Source organism: Mya arenaria, chromosome 1 (assembly GCF_026914265.1).
Source record: "Mya arenaria isolate MELC-2E11 chromosome 1, ASM2691426v1".
NCBI classification, from domain to species: domain Eukaryota; kingdom Metazoa; phylum Mollusca; class Bivalvia; order Myida; family Myidae; genus Mya; species Mya arenaria.
In genome coordinates, this window is record NC_069122.1 from 24,023,910 (window position 1) to 24,049,603 (window position 25,694).

At 36.0% G+C, this 25,694-nt stretch overlaps 2 long non-coding RNA genes across 2 annotated transcripts; both read left to right on the forward strand.

Moving 5' to 3' along the window:
- The first annotated feature begins 540 nt into the window (after nt 1-540).
- On the forward strand, nt 541-9,957 carry LOC128239710 (uncharacterized). Its single transcript, XR_008261907.1, has 4 exons — nt 541-672; nt 3,920-4,078; nt 4,320-4,489; nt 6,149-9,957. It is a non-coding gene; the product is annotated as an uncharacterized LOC128239710 (long non-coding RNA).
- An 8,568-nt stretch (nt 9,958-18,525) lies between these two features.
- LOC128239748 (uncharacterized) lies at nt 18,526-24,178 on the forward strand. Its single transcript, XR_008261912.1, has 3 exons — nt 18,526-20,043; nt 22,438-22,544; nt 22,669-24,178. It is a non-coding gene; the product is annotated as an uncharacterized LOC128239748 (long non-coding RNA).
- Nucleotides 24,179-25,694: the final 1,516 nt, after the last annotated feature.

A 25,694-nucleotide genomic window follows, 5' to 3' on the forward strand; every position in this document is an offset into this window, starting at 1 on the left:
CACCACGTACATTAAATAAATTTCAAAACTCGGCGACCCATAAAACTTAAAAAAATATCAAAATATTTTCATTCATTTTTTGGTCAGCCTTTTCCTCCATATCCATTGTTCAGCCCTTAGGTCTGCATTTTAGTATTCAAGGAATTTGATTGATATGTTTCAAATGATGTATGCATACACATCGTTCCAAGCATCTTCCAATCATCGGCCGGCAAGTTTCGGTGAGTGACTACTTACAATAGAGTTTTCGAACGAATTTCGTTTGTTCTTTATTTTGGTATATTGTTCTGATATTTTGAAAATGATATGTAGGAGCACATACAGTTGAAAAATTAGTTCGGTCAGTTATTAAGCTATAGATATCTTACTTTGTAGGAAATTAGAAATTTTGTTGCTGTTATTATTTTCGTTCACGAAATTCTTCCTATTGACAGGAGTCCTACACCGTAAAAATTAAATACAGTATGGATTTTGATAAACGACAGTGTGGATTTAGGCAGGTGCGTGTTTACACAATTACGTCATTGATATCTGTGTACAACACATGAGTACACCACAGCGAACAAAATTGCTGGTTTGTAAAACCTTGGAAGAGGCTTTAAGGAAAATCCAGGAGCTGGAAATGCAAGATAATTTGTGCCTGACTCTAGTACGAAGAATTTTGGGAAGACGGTATTAAATATTTCCATAATTTTATGCATTATTTAACTATTGATGCTTGCAAATCATTTTTTTTCAGCAAAGCACACAGTGATTTGGTGGGAATGAGCTGAATTTTGACCTTTACAAAATTTATTGACATTTAACCTAAACTAACCTAAACAAGTTAAACAAATGACAATTGGCTTTATAATGGTAGTCCTAGTTGGGCCTCATGTTCTACAGCACTGTAGTTTATCAAATGACCATATATCTTTATACTGGTAGTCATAGCTGGGGGACACGTTCTAAAGCACTGTAGTTTATCAAATCACCATATATCTTTATACAGGTGGTAATAGCTTTGGGACACGTTCTAAAGCACTGTAGTTTATCAAATGACCATATATCTTTTAACAGGTAGTCATAGCTCGGGGACACGTTCTAAAGCACTGTAGTTTATCAAATGACCATATATCTTTATACAGGTAGTCATAGCTCGGGGACACGTTCTAAAGCACTGTAGTTTATCAAATGACCATATATCTTTATACTGGTAGTAATAGTATTGGGACACATTCTAAAGCACTGTAGTTTATCAAATGACCATATATCTTTATATAGGTAGTCATAGCTCGAGGACACTTTCTAAACCACTGTAGTTTATCAAATGACAATATATCTTTATACTGGTGATCATAGGTGGGGGACACATTCTAAAGCACTGTAGATTATCAAATGACCATATATCTTTACACTGGTAGTAATAGCTTTGGGATACGTTCTAAAGCACTGTAGTTTATCAAATGACCATATATCTTTATACTGGTAGTCATAGCTGGGGGACACGTTCTAAAGCACTGTAGTTTATCAAATGACCATATATCTTTATACAGGTAGTCATAGCTGTGGGACACGTTCTAAAGCACTGTAGTTTATCAAATGACCATATATCTTTATACTGGTAGTCATAGCTGGGGGACACGTTCTAAAGCACTGTAGTTTATCAAATGACCATATATCTTTATACAGGTAGTAAAAGCTTTGAGACACGTTCTAAAGCACTGTAGTTTATCAAATGACCATATATCTTTCAACAGGTAGTCATAGCTGGGGGACACGTTCTAAAGCACTGTAGTTTATAAAATGACCATATATCTTTATACAGGTAGTCATAGCTCGGGGACACGTTCTAAAGCACTGTAGTTTATCAAATGACCATATATCTTTATACTGGTAGTAATAGCATTTGGACACGTTCTAAAGCACTGTAGTATCAAATGACCATATATCTTTATACTGGTGATCATAGGTGGGGGACTAATTCTAAAGCACTGTAGATTATCAAATGACCATATATCTTTATACTGGTAGTAATAGCTTTGGGACACGTTCTAAAGCACTGTAGTTTATCAAATGACCATATATCTTTATACTGGTAGTCATAGCTGGGGGACACATTCTAAAGCACTGTAGTTTATCAAATGACCATATATCTTTATACTGGTAGTCATAGCTTTGGGACACGTTCTAAATCACTGTAGTTTATCAAATGACCATATATCTTTATACTGGTAGTCATAGCTGGGGGACACGTTCTAAAGCACTGTAGTTTATCAAATGACCATATATCTTTGTACTGGTAGTCATAGCTGGAGAACATGTTCTAAAGCACTGTAGTTTATCAAATGACCATATATCTTTATGCAGGTAGTCATAGCTGGGGGACACGTTCTAAAGCACTGTAGTTTATCAAATGACCATATATCTTTATACTGGTAGTCATAGCTGGGGGACACGTTCTAAAGCACTGTAGTTTATCAGATCACCATATATCGTTATACTGGTAGTCATAGCTTTGGGACACGTTCTAAAGCACTGTAGTTTATCAAATCACCATATATCGTTATACTGGTAGTCATAGCTGGGGGACACGTTCTAAAGCACTGTAGTTTATCAAATGACCATATATCTTTATACTGGTAGTAATAGCTGGGGACACGTTCTAAAGCACTGTAGTTTATCAAATGACCATATATCTTTATACTGGTAGTCATAGCTGGGGGACACATTCTAAAGCACTGTAGTTTATCAAATGACCATATATCTTTATACAGGTAGTCATAGCTGGGAGACACATTCTAAAGCACTGTAGTTTATCAAATCACCATATATCTTTATACAGGTAGTCATAGCTGGGGGACACGTTCTAAAGCACTGTAGTTTATCAAATCACCATATATCTTTATACTGGTAGTCATAGCTGGGGTACACGTTCTAAAGCACTGTAGTTTATCAAATGACCATATATCTTTATACAGGTAGTCGTAGCTGGGGGACACGTTCTAAAGCACTGTAGTTTATAAAATGACCATATATCTTTATACAGGTAGTCATAGCTCGGGGACACGTTCTAAAGCACTGTAGTTTATCAAATGACCATATATCTTTATACTGGTAGTAATAGCATTTGGACACGTTCTAAAGCACTGTAGTTTATCAAATGACCATATATCTTTATACTGGTAGTCATAGCTGGGGTACACGTTCTAAAGCACTGTAGTTTATCAAATGACCTTATATCTTGATACTGGTAGTAATAGCTTTGGGACATGTTCTAAAGCACTGTAGTTTGTCAAATGACCATATATCTTTATACAGGTAGTCATAGCTCGAGGACACGTTCTAAAGCACTGTAGTTTATCAAATGACCATATATCGTTATACTGATAGTAATAGCTTTGGGACACATTCTAAAGCACTGTAGTTTGTCAAATGACCATATATCTTTATACAGGTAGTCATAGCTGGAGGACACGTTCTAAAGCACTGTAGTTTATCAAATGACCATATATCTTTATACTGGTAGTCATAGCTGGGGGACACGTTCTAAAGCACTGTAGTTTATCAAATGACCATATATCTTTATACAGGTAGTCATAGCTGGGGGACATGTTCTAAAGCACTATAGTTTATCAAATGACCATATATCTCTATACTAGTTATCATAGCTTTGGGACACGTTCTAGAGCAATGTAGTTAACAGATGACTGTATATACTCCGGTACATATCTATACCTAACACTGGTTTATATGGCAGGAAGTATATTGTCTTCAGCTGTGTTCTTATTCCACTGACCATACACATTTATATTAGAGATTTTGATTGGACTTTACCTTAAAAGCTCTGTTTTTTTATTAAATTCTCTTACCATATAACTCTATAAAGGTGACTTTCTCATGCACTGTAGGTCAATTGACAGATGTTCATTTTTTTTAGATTTGGCCTAAAAAGACCTGTAGCAGTTAACAAGCTATTAGATGCACAATAGCACAAAATGACCACCACCACTATCACCCTAAAGTGTGTGCTTGGTGTCTGTCTACACGTGCTTGCTTCTGGAATGTTGAAGAACAAACTGTGTTGAAACGCCAACTGGTAAGACTGTGCTTTGTGTTTGTAATTTTGTATGATAAGACATTTATTGTTTCCGCCAGGCCTAAAGGAAATGTTTATGAACAAGTACAGGTCTATACACAAGTACAGGATTGAAATATAAACAACGATTTAAAGAGTATTGAGTTGATGAGTGAGAACAAAAATGATATACCCATGTACATTTACATGTTCAATAAATAGTGCATCTCATACTCTGAATAATAATTCATTTTGCTATTAGGAGTTGGTCATGGACCTTTGCCGCCCTTCATCCAGAGCCTTCCACAGAGATGGCAGATATATCGCTGCCTGGACCAACAGTTGACCATGCCGTTGAGTCCATGAAAACATCTACAGAATTACATCTGCGGCCGTGGCTATTAATGGATACATTCTGCACCACTTCCATGTGTAAGAATAGAACTTTCCAAGTCCTCAGCATAAGCATTTCTGTATTTAAAACGAAAAATAATTTAAAATAAATAAATATAGTTTTAAATAATTATATACAGGCAAAGTAAATTATATAATTTGTTTCATGAATGTGTTGTTTTTTTAATTGCTGTTAAAGCAACAGTGTGCACCAGATGATCAAATTGCAAGTTTATTAAGTTTAGCAGTTATTTCATATTTTTCCATTCAAAAAGATTACTGGGTATGTCTACCTAGTAGAATTAATTTCTTATGCGTGATTGGCTAGTCGATGTTATCACATGATATAACCAAGTTAGGTGTATAGCTTTAATATACCACTTGATTGAAGTAAGCCTTCGTAGCACAGTTGATACAACACTGGACTTCAATTTCGGTGACACATTTTTTTTACATGTTTGTACTTTTTTTACAATTATGACATAAAAGCGTAACACATTCTATTAAATAATTGTCCTGAGATATGTTACAGAAAAAAAACTTTTTTAGTGCCAATCTGGTGTACAGTCCCTTTAAGGCCTTATACCGTACTTGTAGACTTATTGTTTATGATAGTCTGTTTAATCATTTTATTATACCCCCCAAAACAAAGTTTGGGGGGGGTATACTGGAATCGGGTTGTCCGTCTGTCTGTCTGTCCGTCTGTCCGTCCGTTTTTTTTTTGTCCGGGATTCATCTTTGTCGTTATTGAACAAATCTTTTTCAAACTTTCAGATATTAATGGCCATGATGTAAACTTGCGCCTCTGTGAAATTGGTACGGGTCACATGACCCTGACCAGAGTTATCTCCCCTTGATGTGTTAAAGTAGGCAAAATAAGCCCTGTCCGGGATTCATCTTTGTTATTATTCAACAAATCTTTATCAAACTTTCAGAAATTAATGGCCATGATGTAAACTTGCGCCTCTGTGAAATTGGTACGGGTCACATGACCCTGACCAGAGTTATCTCCCCTTGATGTGTTAAAGTAGGCAAAATAAGCCCTGTCCGGGATTCATCTTTGTTATTATTCAACAAATCTTTATCAAACTTTCAGAAATTAATGGCCATGTTGTAAACTTTCGCCTCTGTGAATTTGGTACAGGTCACATGACCCTGACTGGAGTTATCTCCCCTTGATGTGTTAAAGTAGGCAAAATAAGCCCTGTCCGGGATTCATCTTTGTTATTATTCAACAAATCTTTATCAAACTTTCAGAAATTAATGGCCATGTTGTAAACTTTCGCCTCTGTGAATTTGGTACAGGTCACATGACCCTGACTGGAGTTATCTCCCCTTGATGTGTTAAAGTAGGCAAAATAAGCCCTGTCCGGGATTCATCTTTGTTATTATTCAACAAATCTTTATCAAACTTTCAGAAATTAATGGCCATGTTGTAAACTTTCGCCTCTGTGAATTTGGTACAGGTCACATGACCCAGACTGGAGTTATCTCCCCTTGTAGGCAAAATTAGCTTTGTCAGGCCTAACTCCAGGGCAAACAACCTAGACATGGAGGGGTGGGGGGTATTCGTTAGCCTATGGCTTACAGTTCTAGTTGTATATGGGCAACATTTTATGTAACATCACTTTATGTAAAAAAATTTATAAAAAGTCACTGAATATAAACAGTTTTCAAATATGTACATTAAAATTGCAGGCTGTCAGTTTGAAACGTCTCTACTATGACAGAAGGAAGGGAATGAATACCCAGGATTGTTCCTCAGGAAAATCTCTTCAACAAGCTGTTGTCAGTTTGCATGCTCTTTGGATGGAATTACCCTACCTTGGCTTGCAGAGAATCTGTGATATAAAAGACCTCTTTTGTGCTGCATTGTGTCATTGATTTATTGTATTTTATATGTATTATGCCACTATTGTAAAAACAAATGGGCATATGTTTTAGCATATGTTTTCAAACAGACACGTTTATATTTCAAACAGACACATTTATATTTTTGAATAATTTGAAAATACATTTTGTAGGTTGACTTCACACCATGAAACATTAATGGTAGGTTATATTTGACCAGAACATGACAAGTATTGTTTTCGGAGTTTTTTGGTCGAAGGTGAAGGTAATGGCTAACAGTGGTTATTCTGCACAATGAACCTTGAATTCTTTGACCTAGGACCATTAATATTTAGTGATTGATATATCAGTCCAACTCATATGTGAAAGGGACATGATGAAATTGAGCAAGAGCTTATTAGCATTGCAAATTATTATTTGTTCATTTTTAGCTCGACTATTCGAAGAATAGGTGGGCTATACTATCATTAACAATTCTGCGTTAAAGTTTTCATTTTATGTAATAAAATCAAGAGTTTTTATCCAATGGTAATCAAACTTGGTCAGACTATTTGTTGGCATGTTATCTTGAAGATGTATGAATATGGGTCATCCCTGGTCAAATTCTAGGTCACTAGGTCACATCTTAGAGAAAATATTTCCATGTCATAAATTCAACATTTTTTTCATATCTTTATGAAACTTGGTCAGAATATTTGTCTGCATACTATCTTGAAAGTTTTTTAATATGGGTCATCCCGGGTCAAATTCTAGGTCACTAGGTCAAATCTTAGGAAAATCATTCCACATCATAAATTGAACAATTTTTGTCAAATCTTTATGAAACTTGGTCAGAATATTTGTCTGCATAATATCTTAAAAGTTTTATAATATGGGTCATCCCCGGTCAAAACCTAGGTCACAAGGTAAAATTTTAGAAGAAAGAATCCCACAGTCATAAAAATTCATTAATTTTAGTCAAATCTTTTTTAAACTTGGTCAGAATATTTGTCTACATGTTGTCTTAATCATTTGTGAATATAGGTCACCTCAGATCAAAAACTAGGTCACTAGGTCAAATCTTAGGAAATACTTTCCTGATGTCATAAAAAAAATCTATGCTTACCAAAGCTATCCATATCAGTTAATAACTAAATTCAATTGTTATTTTATAAACACACATCCCAATCATGAATTTCAGATCTAACCATATTTTTCAAAAATTCAAATTTTAATTAACTTTAAAAATATTTGTGTACATGAAATCTTAGATGATAAAGTGTGTCATCTAGGGTCAAACACTAGGTCTCTGGGACAGATCTTTTTGGAAAAGCTGATGTATTTATAAAATGTTCGTTTTTCCTCACACAAATGGAATAATTTCTGTTGATCAGGTTATTTGTATGAATGATATCTCCGATAAATATAAATATGGGTCTTTTTGGTTAAAAATACTAGGTCATTAGCTCAAATCCTAGGTTTGCAAAATTGCATTGTCAAATAAAAAATTAAGCTTTATGCGGCGTTGCCGCGTTGGCGTCTTGTTTTTTTTTTATTTTGACAGGCATATTTTTATAATCTTAACCAAATCAAACCTTGTTTTGTCACATTGTGATTCTTATTCACTTTTTTTATTTGATTGTTTTATTGCTTTTTACAGGCACATATCACACTATTATTGTATTTACGTCCAATTCCAAGAGGCGTAGTAGAGCGCACTGTTTTACGACAGCTCTTGTTAACCTGTAAAGTGAAACCTGGTTATAAAAATGACATGACTGTGTCATTGTGTTGGCAGGCCAGGAGGAGGGCAGCATCAAATACATCTACAAACTTAGTATACAAAGTATTATAGAATTGCTTTCGGGGCCCATAGGATCAAGGTCACTAAAACAAAAAAATATTGAAACTTAATCGCACAACAAAGGCTTAATTAATTAGGTTTGTCTGTCAATCATTGAAAACTTGTTGTTTTTTTTGCATTGCAGCATTTCATGCTTAATTTTTATTTTGTCTCTTTATTGCATATTACCTTTATCATTATTGTATTCATTTCTAAGACAAAGCAGCATATAGTTGAGGGCACTGCCCCATGACAGCTCTTGTATATCCTAAAAAGAATACAATAGTGATATACCCTGATATAGGTAGTTTTGGTACATTATCACGGTTTTAATTTTAGCTTTACTGGCCAAAGATCAGAATATCTGATGTGATGGTAATGTGTACGTAGTATGTGCTTCCTAGCGCCTGTAAACAATTGCTTGTGAACACCATACAGTCTTTAGTTATGATTGTATCTCAATAAAACAGTATTTAGATATCCAATAGAGCTCGGTTCCTTTCGAAAACCAGTCAGATCTGCCCATGCATGCCTAGATTATGGGCCTTGAACGTCTGTGCGACTGTAAACAATTGCTTGTGAACATGGTACAGTCTTCAGTTTTAATTGTATATAGATGAAACTTGTACATCAATTAGAGCTTGGTTCCTTTCGAAAACCAGATCTGCCCATGCATACCTAGATTATGGGTCTCAAAAGTAAAAAAAAATGCTATTTTTAGCCAAGTCTACATGAGCGAAGTCTATTTTTAGACAAGTTTACATGTAAAGTCACAAATGCATGTGAAAAATTGCTCAAATTAGGCCCCTGGGGTCATTATTGGCCACGCCACTGGGTTCACCGGTTTGGTATACTAAATTGGGAAATGTTTGAAAATCTTTATGTCTGAAACAACTATGCAGACCCTTGTTATTTTGAATAAGGATTATTTTATTGGTCTGCTACCATGGTTGTTCAAATTATGCCCCTAGGGTCAAAACTGGCACTGCCCCCAGGGGTCACAAGTTTTTTAAGAAATATTTTCAAAATCTTCTTGTTTCAAACCACAAGGCTCATATCTTTGATATTTGTTGTGGAGCATTATATGTAGACTGTCTAGCAAAACAGTTGAAATTATGTGCCCTGGGCCGGGGCCACCATCCATTTAGTCCTTTTAAAGCTACAAAAATGAAAATTTGACCAATAGTACAGTTTTGTAGCAAATTTTATTCTCCTCAGATGACCTTTACTTGGCACATATTAGAATACTAGTAGTTCATGCAACTAATCTGCTTACAACACTTTCTGTTCTCAGATGTTAAATGTGCAACGTTTTAAGCTAACTCAAACACAAAACGTGAACAATATGTTTGTTGGCTATTACTCATACAAACATGCTCTAGATCAAAAATAACCACATGAGCCATGCCACTAGAGCATAGGCACTCATGGGCCTCTTGTTTTTTTTAGAAAAAAAGCATACTGACCAACCCTATTTATTTTAGAAGTTAGCTGAAACTAAGAACTTTTTTTACCTTACTTTTATATTAGATTGTGTATTGCTAAGATTTTTGCTTAAAGCTCCATTTAAGGTAACTGTTCATCTCAAATGTAACAGCTTTTGCCTTCAAACTTTTAAAATGTCATTGAACCAGTGGGTTCATCATGATGCACATTTGTAAATGTTTCTCCCTAATATGGGCTTTTATGTATGCAAACAGAACATTGAACAATTGGCTTTCTGTGTAAAGTAAACCCTGTCCAGAACATTTGTCAAATTGCTGTGTCAGCACTTGTTTGAATGGATTTATTTTATTTTCATATTATGATTTCAAATAAAGTATTTAAAAATGTTGATTTCTTGTATGAAGTGATTACTACAATCCTTATAAGGTCAACAGGAAGCTTGAAAAAGTATCTGTTACATGTATTAAGGCATGATTAAAATCATTTTTCCATTTTGCAAAAAGCAGATGGTTAATTTATACCACCTTCAGGTAGTCATGATGAACTCTTCAAAGATATCCCAGGTAAAGGTAGTCACGATAAACTCTTTCAAGTTATCCCAGGTATGCATGGTCACCTCTTAAAAGATATCCCAGGTATTCATGATCACCTCTTCAAAGATATCCCAGTTATTCATGATCACCTCTTCAAAGATATCCCAGTTATTCATGGTCACCTCTTCAAAGATATCTATCCCAGGTAGTCATGATCACCTCTTCAAAGATATCTATCCCAGATAGTCATGATCACCTCTTCACAAAGATATCCCAGGCAGTCATGATCAACTCTTCAAAGATATCTCAGGTATTCATGATCACCTCTTTAAAGATATCCTAGGTAGTCATGATCAACTCTTTAAAAATATCCCAGATATTCATGATCATCACCTCTTCAAAAATATCTCAGGTATTCATGATCACCTCTTCAAAGATATCCTAGGTAGTCATGATCAACTCTTTAAAAATATCCCAGATATTCATGATCACCTCTTCAAAGATATCCCAGGTAGTCATGATCACCTCTTCAAAGATATCCCAGGTAGTCATGATCAACTATTAAAAGATATCCCAGATATTCATGATCACCTCTAAAAGATATCCCAGGTAGTCATGATCCCCTTTTCACAGATATCCCAGGTAGTCATGATCAACTCTTAAAAAATATCCCAGATATTCATGATCCCCTCTTCAAAGATATCCCAGGTAGTACGGTAATGATCAACTCTTAAAAGATAACCCAGGTAGTCATGATCAACTCTTTAAAGATTTCCCTTTGTAACCATGCAGTTGTTGCAAGCATACTTTAAAACCCTGGTGAAGGGGAGATCAATGCAAACTGAACATGGATGGTTTGTGTGGAAATGAGCCCACTTTTTTGGTAGAAAGTTCTATGTGATTAGTTAAACAACAGGTCAAATTGCAGATGATGTTAGCAAAATGATGCATGAAGTTAAATGACAGGCCATAGCTGTCAGACTTGAAAGGAAATTCACTTGGTGGTTTAAGCGTGAACAAAAGCCAAGATCAATCAATGCTTCAGACCCTTGATCTAAGTATTCCAGGGTGATTTGCAAACGAAAGTGTATAATAGTTACTGTGTACTTTCAGGAGAATTAATTTGTGGCACAGTTCACATAAGTTCCGCTTATGTTGATTTTTCCATGCAGATAAGTAACCATACTTGTATGAAAAATTATTTCTCAATTTCACCAAGCATAGAAAACTACCAACAATGGAAGTGTTTTTTGTCACAGACTCAATCATGTCATCTAAAATCCACACAATTCTTTCATATTTTTTCAATCTTCTCTTCAACTTTGGCCCATTTCAGATGAACTTTTTTCAAAGCACAGTAAAAAAGACCTTTATCATATAGTTTCTTGTAATTCCTCAGGTGAATCCAAATCCGTTTAACTAGTAGTTGCTTCACATAATCCAACCTATTTTTGTATATCTTCTTAATCCAATGTTCTTGTAACTCCTCAGGTGAATCCAATTGTTGAGCTAGTAGTTTTCTTCACATAAACCTATTCTTGTAGATCACTTTCTTAATCCAATGTGACCTTTTTTCTCTAATTCCATGTCTTCATTAAACCAAAAGTTACCTATTTCTTAACACATCCAGTGAAGACTTTCTTTTAAGTCTTTACTGATTCTAACCACATTTCTTACACTTGTATAGATCCTGAGTTTTATCTGTAGACTTCAAATCAAACAACTTTTTTTTCATAGTTTTCCAAACATAACATGACCTCTTTGCTCCTCAAGTGTATCCAGGTGAACATCCAATTTCAAGTCATGATTCCAGGTGATCAGTTGATAAACTGCATTGCTTAAGATTTAGAACTTCACATCAGCTGTCACCGCCATAACTACTCATATGAAGCATTGAAGGCTGGGGCGTAGCCAGCATTATGCACTTACGCATGTGTGTAACATCAATTTGAAAAATGAAAAAATAAATATGGCAAAAAATGGCATCAAATTCAAGGGCTAAGCTAAATATTGATATCAGAATAAAGGGAAGATCAGCTATAGTAAGCATTTTTTCTCTGTGTTGGATAGCTTACTGAGCCTAAATCAATCACTTGGTTACTACAAGGTCGTCGGCCCCGAACCTATAAATCCCTCCAAATACACATCAGTGCCCAACATGTTAGTTCTATATTTCATTTTTTTTCCTTGGGGAGCCCCCCTACAGCTACAGGGATATTCCTCCTTCAACACCATCCCCCTTTCGTGCGTAACATTCAGTAAAGCCTGACTGCGCATCTGGAAGGCATACACCAAGTAAACTGAATGCAGTACTTAAAAGTGACTCGCTTTTGTTTTTGGACCAAATATTAGTTTTCCCGGTAATGCATCTGAAAAAAACTATTTTTATCATTTTTTTATGTTATGAATAATGCAGAAAAAAATCCAGTGCATAAAAATTTATTTTGGCTTTTGTGGGGTTCAAACCCACGCCAGGAAAAACCAAGTGAACAGTAAAAAAAACAGCCGGCTAGTCAACACAGCCACCGGGACTTTAACAAAAATGGTGGATATGTTGGCCCCTTATGGAAACATTCATTATATCACATGATACATTGTCAATCAACCAATCAAACAACACATCAGCCGTAATTAATTTTGAATACACGTTTGAAATTGTGGTCTTCAACATTATTTTGCTAAAGGGTTCCAGCTTTTGATATTTTTGTTTTAACACTCCTTTCCTTATGATTTAACACTTAACAAATTACGTGTCCCCAAGCTATTACTACCAGTATAGAGATATATGGTCATTTGATAAACTACAGTGCTTTAGAACGTGTCCCCAAGCTATTACTACCAGTATAGAGATATATGGTCATTTGATAAACTACAGTGCTTTAGAACGTGTCCCCAAGCTATTACTACCAGTATAGAGATATATGGTCATCTGATAAACTACAGTGCTTTAGAACGTGTCCCCAAGCTATTACTACCAGTATAGAGATATATGGTCACCTGATAAACTACAGTGCTTTAGAACGTGTCCCCAAGCTATTACTACCAGTATAGAGATATATGGTCATTTGATAAACTACAGTGCTTTAGAACGTGTACCCAGCTATGACTACCAGTATAAAGATATATGGTCATTTGATAAACTACAGTGCTTTAGAACGTGTCCCCCAGCTATGACTACCAGTATAAAGATATATGGTCATTTGATAAACTACAGTGCTTTAGAACGTGTCCCCCAGCTATGACCACCAGTATAGAGATATATGGTCATTTGATAAACTACAGTGCTTTAGAACGTGTCCCCCAGCTATGACCACCTGTATAGAGATATATGGTCATTTGATAAACTACAGTGCTTTAGAACGTGTCCCCCAGCTATGACCACCTGTATAAAGATATATGGTCATTTGATAAACTACAGTGCTTTAGAACGTGACCCCGAGCTATGACTACCTGTATAAAGATATATGGTCATTTGATAAACTACAGTGCTTTAGAGCGTGTCCCCCAGCTATGATCACCAGCATAAAGATATATGGTCATTTGATAAACTACAGTGCTTTTGAACGTGTAACCCAGCTATGATCACCAGCATAAAGATATATGGTCATTTGATAAACTACAGTGCTTTAGAACGTGTCCCCCAGCTATGATCACCAGCATAAAGATATATGGTCATTTGATAAACTACAGTGCTTTAGAACGTGTCCCCCAGCTATGACCACCAGTATAGAGATATATGGTCATTTGATAAACTACAGTGCTTTAGAACGTGTCCCCAAGCTATTACTACCAGTATAGAGATATATGGTCATTTGATAAACTACAGTGCTTTAGAACGTGTTCCCCAGCTATGATCACCAGTATAGAGATATATGGTCATTTGATAAACTACAGTGCTTTAGAACGTGTCCCCGAGCTATTACTACCAGTATAAAGATATATGGTCATTTGATAAACTACAGTGCTTTAGAATGTGTCCCCCAGCTATGATCACCAGTATAAAGATATGGTCATTTGATAAACTACAGTGCTTTAGAATGTGTCCCCGAGCTATGACTACCTGTATAAAGATATATGGTCATTTGATAAACTACAGTGCTTTAGAACGTGTCCCCCAGCTATGATCACCTGTATAAAGATATATGGTCATTTGATAAACTACAGTGCTTTAGAACGTGTCCCCCAGCTATGACCACCAGTATAAAGATATATGGTCATTTGATAAACTACAGTGCTTTAGAACGTGTAACCCAGCTATGATCACCAGCATAAAGATATATGGTCATTTGATAAACTACAGTGCTTTAGAACGTGTCCCCCAGCTATGACCACCAGCATAGAGATATATGGTCATTTGATAAACTACAGTGCTTTAGAACGTGTCCCAAAGCTATTACTACCAGTATAAAGATATATGGCCATTTGATAAACTACAGTGCTTTAGAACGTGTCCCCCAGCTATGATCACCAGCATAAAGATATATGGTCATTTGATAAACTACAGTGCTTTAGAACGTGTAACCCAGCTATGATCACCAGCATAAAGATATATGGTCATTTGATAAACTACAGTGCTTTAGAACGTGTCCCCCAGCTATGACCACCAGCATAGAGATATATGGTCATTTGATAAACTACAGTGCTTTAGAACGTGTCCCAAAGCTATTACTACCAGTATAAAGATATATGGTCATTTGATAAACTACAGTGCTTTAGTACGTGTTCCCCAGCTATGATCACCAGTATAGAGATATATGGTCATTTGATAAACTACAGTGCTTTAGAACGTGTCCCCGAGCTATGACTACCTGTATAAAGATATATGGTCATTTGATAAACTACAGTGCTTTAGAATGTGTTCCCCAGCTATTACTACCAGTATAAAGAGATATGGTCATTTGATAAACTACAGTGCTTTAGAACGTGTCCCCCAGCTATTACTACCAGTATAAAGAGATATGGTCATTTGATAAACTACAGTGCTTTAGAACGTGTCCCCCAGCTATGATCACCAGTATAAAGATATATGGTCATTTGATAAACTACAGTGCTTTAGAATGTGTTCCCCAGCTATGATCACCAGTATAAAGATATATGGTCATTTGATAAACTACAGTGCTTTAGAATGTGTCCCCGAGCTATGACTACCAGTATAAAGATATATGGTCATTTGATAAACTACAGTGCTTTAGAACGTGTCCACCAGCTATGATCACCTGTATAAAGATATATGGTCATTTGATAAACTACAGTGCTTTAGAACGTGTCCCCCAGCTATGACCACCAGTATAAAGATATATGGTCATTTGATAAACTACAGTGCTTTAGAACGTGTCCCCCAGCTATGACCACCAGTATAAAGACATATGGTCATTTGATAAACTACAGTGCTTTAGAACGTGTCCCCCAGCTATGACCACCAGTATAAAGATATATGGTCAACTGTTAAACTACAGTGCTTTAGAACGTGTCCCCCAGCTATGACCACCAGCATAGAGATATATGGTCATTTGATAAACTACAGTGCTTTTGAACGTGTTCCAAAGCAATGATTGCTACAGTCATATGATTTACAGTCAAAATACTTCAAAACGTAATGGATGTCTTAAATTTCAGTGTCAAAGTTGGATGCTTTTCATGATGAACATAAATAAAGGATTGATAGGTATTAAAATTAAAGGCATGGACCTTTGTTTACACCTTCTAAAATACTAGGCACAATAATGCGATTATAGGGAACTTTCGCCTATTCAAAAACCGTTAAAGACTCAGAAGCAGCTGTTTATATGGAGTACTAAAATACTAAATTATACTGTATTAGCTAAATCTAAATCAAAGATAAAGTACAGTGTAGATCTTCCGTTATTTCTTAATTGTTTGATTTACCCAAATTATTTCATAAAATAATCATGGGAAAATGTGGCAACTACTTACATTATTATTTTATATAAACACAATCAAAATTGAGTTCATTTTGACAAGAGAAATTTATGATAAACATTGTCAACCTTAAAACATTGTCAACCTTAATACTTTGCTGCAAAGGCAAATTTTTCTATTTACACACTCCGACAAGGCAGTTCAACAGGCGGTACTAGACCTCTCCGTCGACTTCAACCTCACTCAGACCCATGATGAGCCCACCCGAGAAAACAGAATGTTGGACCTGACCTTTACTAACAACCCGTCTCTGATAAAATCAAGTACCACTGCTCCAGGGATAAGCGACCATGATATTGTCGTCGTGGATTCGAATACAAGACCCTACTACAGCAAACAGAAGCCAAGGCGATGCTTTATCTTCTCTAAAGCTAACTGGGATGACCTGAAGACGAACGTTGCCGCCATCTCAAGTAAAGTTGTACAACTTTATAAAGACGAAACATAAGTTCATCAACTATGGAACACATTTAAAGAAGACCTCCAATCAGCAATTTCCAAACATATCCCGTCAAAGATGAAAACACGAAAGAACTCAACACCCTGGATAACCAGATCCGTCAAACGCCATCTACGACGCAAAGCCAAACTTTACAAGAAGGCCAAGAAAACCAACAACTGGACCAAATATAGACAGTGCCAAAAGGACTGCAAGCGCCACCTACGGCAAGCCGAATGGACCCACATCAACAAAGTTATTGATGAAGGCCTGAAAGAAAACAACACCAAACCCTTTTGGCAGTACGTCAAATCCAAGAATGAAGACAACATAGGCATCGCACCTCTACGCAGTCAAGGTCATCTTGTCACTGACCCAAAAGGTAGGGCCGAGATCCTCGTCGAACAATTCCAATCCGTCTTCACCAAGGATGACGCAAACCAGAAGACTCCACCCTTGCCAAAACGAGTTGACAGCGAAACTCCACCACTCACAATTGGGGCTGAAGGAGTACTAAAACTCCTAAGAAACATCAAGGTCAACAAGGCGGCAGGACCAGATGAGCTACCAAACCGCGTTCTCCAGTCTTGTGCTGCGGAAGCCACACCTGCCATCACTGCCATATTCCAGCGCTCAGTTGACACCGGTGAGCTGCCATATGACTGGAGGAATGCCAACGTAGCGCCTGTCTACAAAAAGGGGGATCGTCACACTGCTGAGAACTACCGTCCTGTGTCTCTCACCTGCGTTGTCTCCAAATTACTGGAACACATCATTTGCCACCACATCCTCAACCATCTAGACAACAACAACGTTCTTACATCTCTGAACCACGGTTTCAGGTCGGGTTACTCGTGCGAATCCCAGCTCGTCGTCACTGCACATGATCTCCTTGGGCATTTCGATCGCAACAAGCAGGTGGATACCATCATACTGGACTTCAGCAAGGCGTTCGACACAGTGCCTCATCAACGACTGCTCCTCAAGCTAGAGAATTATGGAATTCGAGGACCACTACTGAAATGGATCTCCCACTTCCTGACTCTGCGAGAAATGTGTGTCGTCGTTGAAGGTGAGAAGTCCCGGCAAGTCCCCGTTGGATCCGGCGTCCCCCAAGGCACTGTGCTCGGACCCTTGCTGTTCCTCTGCCATATCAACGACTTGCCCGAGAGAGTGAAGTCCACCATCCGACTTTTTGCTGACGACTGCCTGCTATACCGGGCGATTAACTCGTTCCGAGACCACAAACAGCTGCAACAAGACCTAGACGCTCTACGACAATGGGCCAATGACTGGGGGATGAAGTTTAACGCGAAGAAGTGCTACCTTCTGAGCTCAAAGCACAAATCCAGCTTCTTCTACCAGATCAACAACTCCATACTACAACGTGTAGAAACCAACCCCTACCTCGGCATAACATTCTCCGAAGATATGAAGTGGAATAACCACATAACCAACATAGCAAAGAAGGCCAATTCAACCCTTGGATTTCTACGTCGCAACCTCCGGTACTGTCCAAAAGAATGCAGGAGGAACGCATACCTGGCTCTAGTTCGGTCCAAGCTCGAGTATGGCTGCGTCATTTGGGACCCCTACTCAACCAGTGACATCAACCGACTAGAGAAAATCCAGCGATCGGCAGCACGCTTCATCACTAGGGATTACCGCTCTCGACATGATGGTGCGTCACAGAGATGCTGGCTTTCACTTGACGGGGGTGTGCGCATAAAATTAGTTTTTATTTGTCTGTAAGTAGAGCTGATTTGAAGCAATCTATGGTTGATGAATCTACCACACTGTCACTTAATTGATTCCACTCTGGAACAGTTCTCACGAAGAATGAGTTCTTGAAATTGGCTGATCTACTATCTATATTTGAAAAGCACTGTTTGTTATTATTCACTGAGTTTTCCACAATGTTTTTGGTGATAAAGTTTTCAAAACGTTTAGCCCTAATTGTTCGTTTCGGTCTCAAAGGTGCGAGATAGTGTTCAATATTGATGGCCGGTACGTGCCCTTTCACCATCTTGTACAGAAAGGTCAACCGCTGGTGGCGACGTCTCTCTTGAAGTGGGAGGAGGTCTAGTTGGGACAGCATCTCTGTGACTGCACCATCATGTCAATTACACAGCTCAGAAATAATTTATTCATTTGTTTTGTTTAGGCCTGAAAAAAATACATTTGGCTCGGGTTACCCGACCCTACGTACGGTATAGGCGCCGACCCTACCGTTTTTATAGTCAGTAAAAAAAAATGAAAACTGATGTGCGTTCATAGTGTAACGGTCCGCAGTAGGGGGCGGATGTGCGTTCATAATAATATTCCGTATAAAACGGAAGTACGTTCGGTATACGTATGTAAACTTGGTTGGTAATATGCAAATTAGCAAAACCCGGTATCTGTTAGAATAGAGAAGTTAGTGTATATAAAGACCAGTGGACCCCTTCAGGGTCGATCATGCTTTTCTCTGAAGGGATCTGTTGGTGTTTCATTGGCGTCGCACGTTACAGTAGTTTAAAACCTTAAATGCTTATACAGAAGATAACTTTAACACCATTCTCGAATGATGAAAATGACATTCCTATATAAAGCCTAATAAAATAAATAAATAAAAAAAGATAAATACCCTACCTATTTTTTAAAAGAATGTAACCCTTACCAAACAATTATTTTTTTTTAGGCCTTATTGCCCACCAAAGGAAGCAACACTTTCAAATAATTCAGTTCTTTTCCAAAAACTCAAAAAAGCTATTACAGGTCAAGATCGCTTTTTTGGGAGATTTCAATTATGATCAAAATGAAAGGGCTTCTATTGCACACTTATATCATACCAATTTCAATCTACGCCAGTTAATAGATTCAGTTACAACTGATTATGGCTCATATTAATACCATATATACACAAACTTGGATTCAACTTGTTTAAGATCTTACGGCACTCTAAAATCATATTTCTCTGATTACATACCATTGTACCTGTACTGAAAGTAGACTAAATTTTAGTTAAATGCTATAATATGATTGACAGTAAGTTACGAACTATGCTTCTTGACTGAAAAAGTGCTCACAAAGGTAACAATGCACCTGCCTGACTAATATAATAACTAGGTGTTTACACAATACCACATTAAGAAGTCAGAGATGCGATTAAATAATAAATTGATTTTTTTTTAAAAATAAATAAAATTTCTCACTAGCTAGTTGTTATAATGCCAAGGATACGTTGTATATATATAAACACTTACTATTGTAAAGAATTTTAAAATTTAGACGTCTTTTTAAAATGTAGGCTGAGCCTAAAATGTTTGTATAGGAAAAAATATAGCATAATTTCTATGATGTATTTGAAGTGTTTGATTTTAATGCGTATGTGATAGATTCTTAAGACATTATTTAAATATTGAATTTTTAACCAGAGATTTGTACATACTGTGTAAGTCAAGTTAAATACTTACACCAGTCCATTGACTCAGAAAATATAGTGACATTATGCTATCCAGGATACAAAATCAAAGACTTTATGGACCTGGATATTGTGTTTGACTTGATACAATCGGTGTCGGTAAGTATAGTTCAATCACTTATATTCATGTTGTTGTTTTTTGTTTAAGAAGTTTTCTAGTATTAGGCCTTAAACAGAATACGAGCTATTAATGATGACTTTTAACATTGTTATGTTATTCTCAAATATGATGCAAATTAAAATATTATATACAATTGCACAAAACTGGACACAGAAATATTATTATTAGAAATGTGTATAACCAACATTGATACTCAGATATCTTCGTTTTTCTCATGATCTTAAATAATGTCCGACTGTATGAACTATTCAATTAATAATTACACCATTTAATATTAATTCATTCTCACATTTATATCCCAGAAACAATAAAATCATATGATTTTAGCGAATAATATGCTATATGTTAAAATTGTTGCATGCCTTATATATATGTTTTGTGTTTGTATATGTGTTATTATGACGATAAGCTAATAAATATTCTGTTCTGTTCTGTTCATAAGAGCCTTTCACAAATCCTTCTTAATAAAATTAAAAATTATATTGTGTGTTTATTGATTATCAGCAATTTTTTGACCGAATTGACCACACCTTTCTATGGCAGAAGTTGTTAACTGAAAATGTAAGCGACCACTTTGTTAAAGCTCTTCAAGCAATGTATAACTGTGTCAAATCGTGCGTCAGATACCAATCGTCGTTGTCCCCCTTCTTTGAAACGACCGGACTTGGTGTTAAACAGGGGGATCCCAGTTCGCCTCTTTTGGCAATGTTTTTCATTAATGACCTAATTAACAATATTAACTCAGATTTACCCGGAATAATTACTTTGGAAGATATCAAACTTTTTCTTCTATTCTATGCCGACGATATGGTGCTCTTTGCTAAATCTCCTGAAAGTCTTAGAAAAATGTTACACAACGTTGAAACCTACTGCAACGCTTGGGGACTAAAAATAAATGTATCAAAAACTAAAGCTATGATATTCGAAAACGGGAGGGCCACGCATGTGAACTTGTATATCTACAATGAACCTATAGAAGTCGTTAATTCATTTAAATATTTGGGAATAAACCTTTTTAAGAACGGCAATTTCAACAGGTCTCAAAAAATGATTGCAGAGCACGCATCGTTTTCTCTTATTAAGCTATACCAGATATTTAATACCGTTGAATTACCTATTCATCAAAAAGTAAAATTGTTTGATGTTTTAGTAGGCTCTATTCTGAATTTTTGCTCGGAAATATGGGGAATGAATCCCGCAACGGATATAGAAATGATTCATGTGAGGTTTTTGCGTTATATTTTGGGAGCTAAAAAATCGACGAATCTCAGTGCTTTGTACGGTGAATTAGGAAGGGTTCCTCTTTCTATTTACAGAAAAGTTAATTTAATTAATTATTGAAATAAGGTTATTTCACTTAAGGACAACAGTCTCGTTAAACGCACATATAAGCTTCTACGAAGGGACGATTTCGACAATAAGACATACAAAAATAAAAATTGGGCTTCTCAAGTTAAAACTATTTTGAACGAGTACTGCTTCTCCGATATTTGGATAAATGAGTCTATAGATATTTACACACTAGAAGTAATGAAGAGGAGAATAATGGATACGTATTGCCAAAGCTGGTATTCTGAGATAAATAATTCGCCTAGACTAAGAACGTATGCTATTTTTAAGCACACTTTTATACGAGAAAAATATTTAGATGTAATTCATGAATACAAATTCCGACATGCTTTAGCAAGATTTAGAATTTCCTCTCACAGATTGGGTATTGAGATTGGCAGGTATACCAACACGCCATTAAATGACCGAGTATGTACACTATGCAACATGAATCAGATAGAATCAGAATATCATTTTCTACTTGTCTGCCCAAAATATAGAGACCTAAGAGTTAAATTTTTTAAACCATACTACTGTCACTGGCCTAATATTAACAAATTTGAAAATATTATGAATAGTAATCATAGAACAACAATATACAATTTGTCAAAATTTATTTTCTTTGCTACTCAGCGTAGACACTCTTTATTAAATAAAACGTCTTTTTTATATTTATGATAATGCCTACAAATGTTTACTGTTAATGTTACTAACATTTATTCAATTGTCGCAGGATGTTACATCTTTCCTGTTTGTTTATACTCTTGAAAATTTTCAATGTACATGTACTTTTCTCCATTCACTGTTTGTTTTTGCTAAAAACGTTGTATAATGTTTTCATGCAATAAACATATACATACAATATAATTGTCCGCTTGACTTAATAAGACGTAATCATGAACCAACAGAAGCTGTCCGTGTTTATCAATAAACGTGCTAATCCGTTTGTCATGTACTTGACCAGGGACAGGTGCTAATATGTAACACGCGTCCGTATAATAACAGTCATAAAATTAAGAAATCCCCTGCATGCTTCATTGCAGGTGGTGGTTGTTATGGCGGGTGCCAATGACATACCGAGGTCTGGCCTTGAAGATGTCCTGTCGGATTTACAGGAGCTGTGCGAGAAAGTACATGCGACTAACCCCACGTATGTCGCCTGTTTTTTTAATAATGCACCAAAATGTTTTGACTTGTATTACTCAATGGAGCCTCTGATTTGTACTTTTTTTTCCATTATTTGTATATTTTGATATCATTCATTTGATACATAGGGCCACGGTTGTTGTATCTGGTATATTACCGAGGGCACAGAGCAGTCTCGAAGGGAGGCGATTGTCCCAGAGCTTCCTGCGAGCATTTAACAACACGGCCGAAATAAATGTATTGATTCCAGACATAATGAAACAGAATCATAGTATCGATTGTGGACTATATGTCATTGCTTTTATAACATCTTACTGTGTTCGTAAAATGTTATGTTTCCAATTAATATTCGATTCAAACAAGTTACGATCTCATCTACTCCAATGTTTAGAAAACGAAGATATAACCGAATTTCCGTTGACAAGTAAAACCATCAGTCTGCGGAAAAAGAAAAGCGCCAAATATATAAATATAAAAACTTATTGCATTTGTAACCTTCCAGAATGTTTTGATGATATGGTTCAATGCGACGACTGCAACAAATGGTACCATAAATATTGTGTAAATGCGCCATCTGACGTTTCGCTAGTACATGTGTGGTCTTTGTAAATAAATTTAACAGAAATGAGTCAAATAAAGCATTATTAAATATAAGGTACTTTATTTGTTATTTCAATAGCATTTATACCGTACATCATAATTCCCGAGATATTTCTTCATCCAAAATTATTTCGTAATTGCGCCATGTGTACCACGCCTTTCATATGAAAAAGTTTTTTTATGTATCATATTTTCCAATACGTTTTATTTTCATATCCATTATGCATCTGTTTATGAAATATATGTCAAATGACACTCTTGAAATATTGAAATGTAGTGTATTTTAATCATACTTTGTTCAAACTGTTATGTTATTACATGCTCGTTCTTCAGAAATACCTCTTTCATTTGTTTATATTTGTTTAATAAATAATGTACATTTCTCAAATATCTCTGTCAATATGTTATTTTTGTTAAGAATGACACTTTATAAATGATTTCAATGTTTGTTTGTTTAATCAATGACACTTGTACCCCGTAATAGGGCCATTAACACCTTTTCCCTATATGGCTATATTGGCTGCGCTACCGCTGCGTTTTCCCTATATGTTTATATTGGCTGCGTTAATCGCTGCGTTATATACCGACCCCTTAATTCATGCTATAGAAACGAGCTATTGAAACGATTACTGTACCATCAGATTTTATCTCATCAAATATAAACATTTTTTTACCTTTGTCATCGCTGGAATGACATGAATTCGCATGGTTTTTTGTTTAATGTCGTCTTCAATGAGGTCGTGCAAATCAATTATTTACTGCCTGGATAACCTGTACTTAACTTTCATCTCACTAACATTCAAATTATTTAACAAATCTACTCTATCGTTAAAATTACGGGGTTCACGACGTCGGGGATTTCTTCCGTCGGCCATATTTACGTTTTTCATAACAAACTTACGGATGCTTTTTTTAACGTAGTTTTACGCAAAATGTTACGTACGAACTATTTAGTAAAACGAAGTTACGCTAAAAAATTGTGCGTACGCAAAAACTTACGAAAATATTGGAGTTACGCTTACGTAAGTCCGTTAGTAAAACGGGGCCCTGGTGTACTGTTTTCAACGTTCATTAAACTTGTACACATCGATTATTGTTGTTGAGTTTATATAGGTCTGCCCGCGCCCTATAATGGCTGCATTATGGCTTGACCCTGCCAAAAGGGGAGTTTTACCCCCATCGGTTGATGGGATATTCGTCAAAGGAGTAATTTTTTACCCAAAATACCGCGAAACCTGCGATGAATGACATCTAGGGAGGTCCCACAGCTCTGACTAATGGATATGGTTTCATTTCTCCAGTCTTAAATTTGATATTGCATTGTATCTTAAAAAAACATTTACGTGTAAGAATGGTATTTATTTAAAGGATGGGCAAGACTCACGGTCAGTTCATTGACAAGAAAGTGTTGTGAGAACAGGACTTTTTGCCCACTATATGTATTAATATTTCTAATATATATATATGAACTGACCACTTTGTTGTCGATGCCCGACTATTGCGTCACTATTTACTTATTGAAAATTCTTCAAGACCAGAGAGTGCGTTGACATTACTTGTTTTGCCTACATGTTTTATAAATGTTCATGTACATATATAGAGAAGGTACTATGGTTGTTTTAAAAAAATAAAATAATAATGATAATAATATAAAGGTTTGTTTTTTTAAACGGCCTGCGCCCGATTTTTTCCATTTTAATATGTATGTGCGGGATAAAAAATACATAGTATACTTTCTATACACAGGTATGTAGCTCCTGTTCCAGTGCCTTCTCTTTTTTATCAATGGGTCGTAACCATATATATTTTCAAAATTTCAATATCTTTAAGTGAAAGAATGAATTAGGGCTAGGATCAAAAACTGTTTTTCCTAACAATGAACCTGGACCAGAAGCGTTATATTACAACACCATCACCTAGCATAGCATGTAAAATCATCATGGACTTCTAATAGTACTATGGATGTAACGGTTTAAATCGGTAAAATTGTTAACTCAAAATGACTCTATACAGTTTATACCGATATTGGTTTTCTTTCTTGACAACTTCGCCCGAAAAATAATTTGGTTTCGTTTTGGGTTATGGAGACTTGCATTTAATAATTTATGGTTAAATCGATGTATATCATCAAACTCCTTATTACCTCATCCTTTCATGTGAAAACGAAAGAAGAAAAGAAATGTTTTGTCACCATAATGTAGGTTGAAAATCAATAATTTATAGCTACAAAAAGTAGTAGAGATCCAATTTATACGCGTTCATCTCATAACTCCGGGGATGAAATGTTTGTTTACCGGGCTTGATAATAATGGATAGTCGAGTTGGTATTCATCGTTCCAGATATCCTGCTTAAATCCATGAATTCCATTCGTATGTTTCGGTAATTCCAAAAGGTAAAATATGTAAAACAATAAATATTCTATATACATTTGGCTGTAAGCTTAGTATTTCGTTCATCGTGTGAATCACTATCGTGTGTGTCGCTTAAGGTGCCGGTCACCGTTTCGTTCCCTCTATGCTCATTCTTGTTCAATATAATATAATGTGTTTGTAG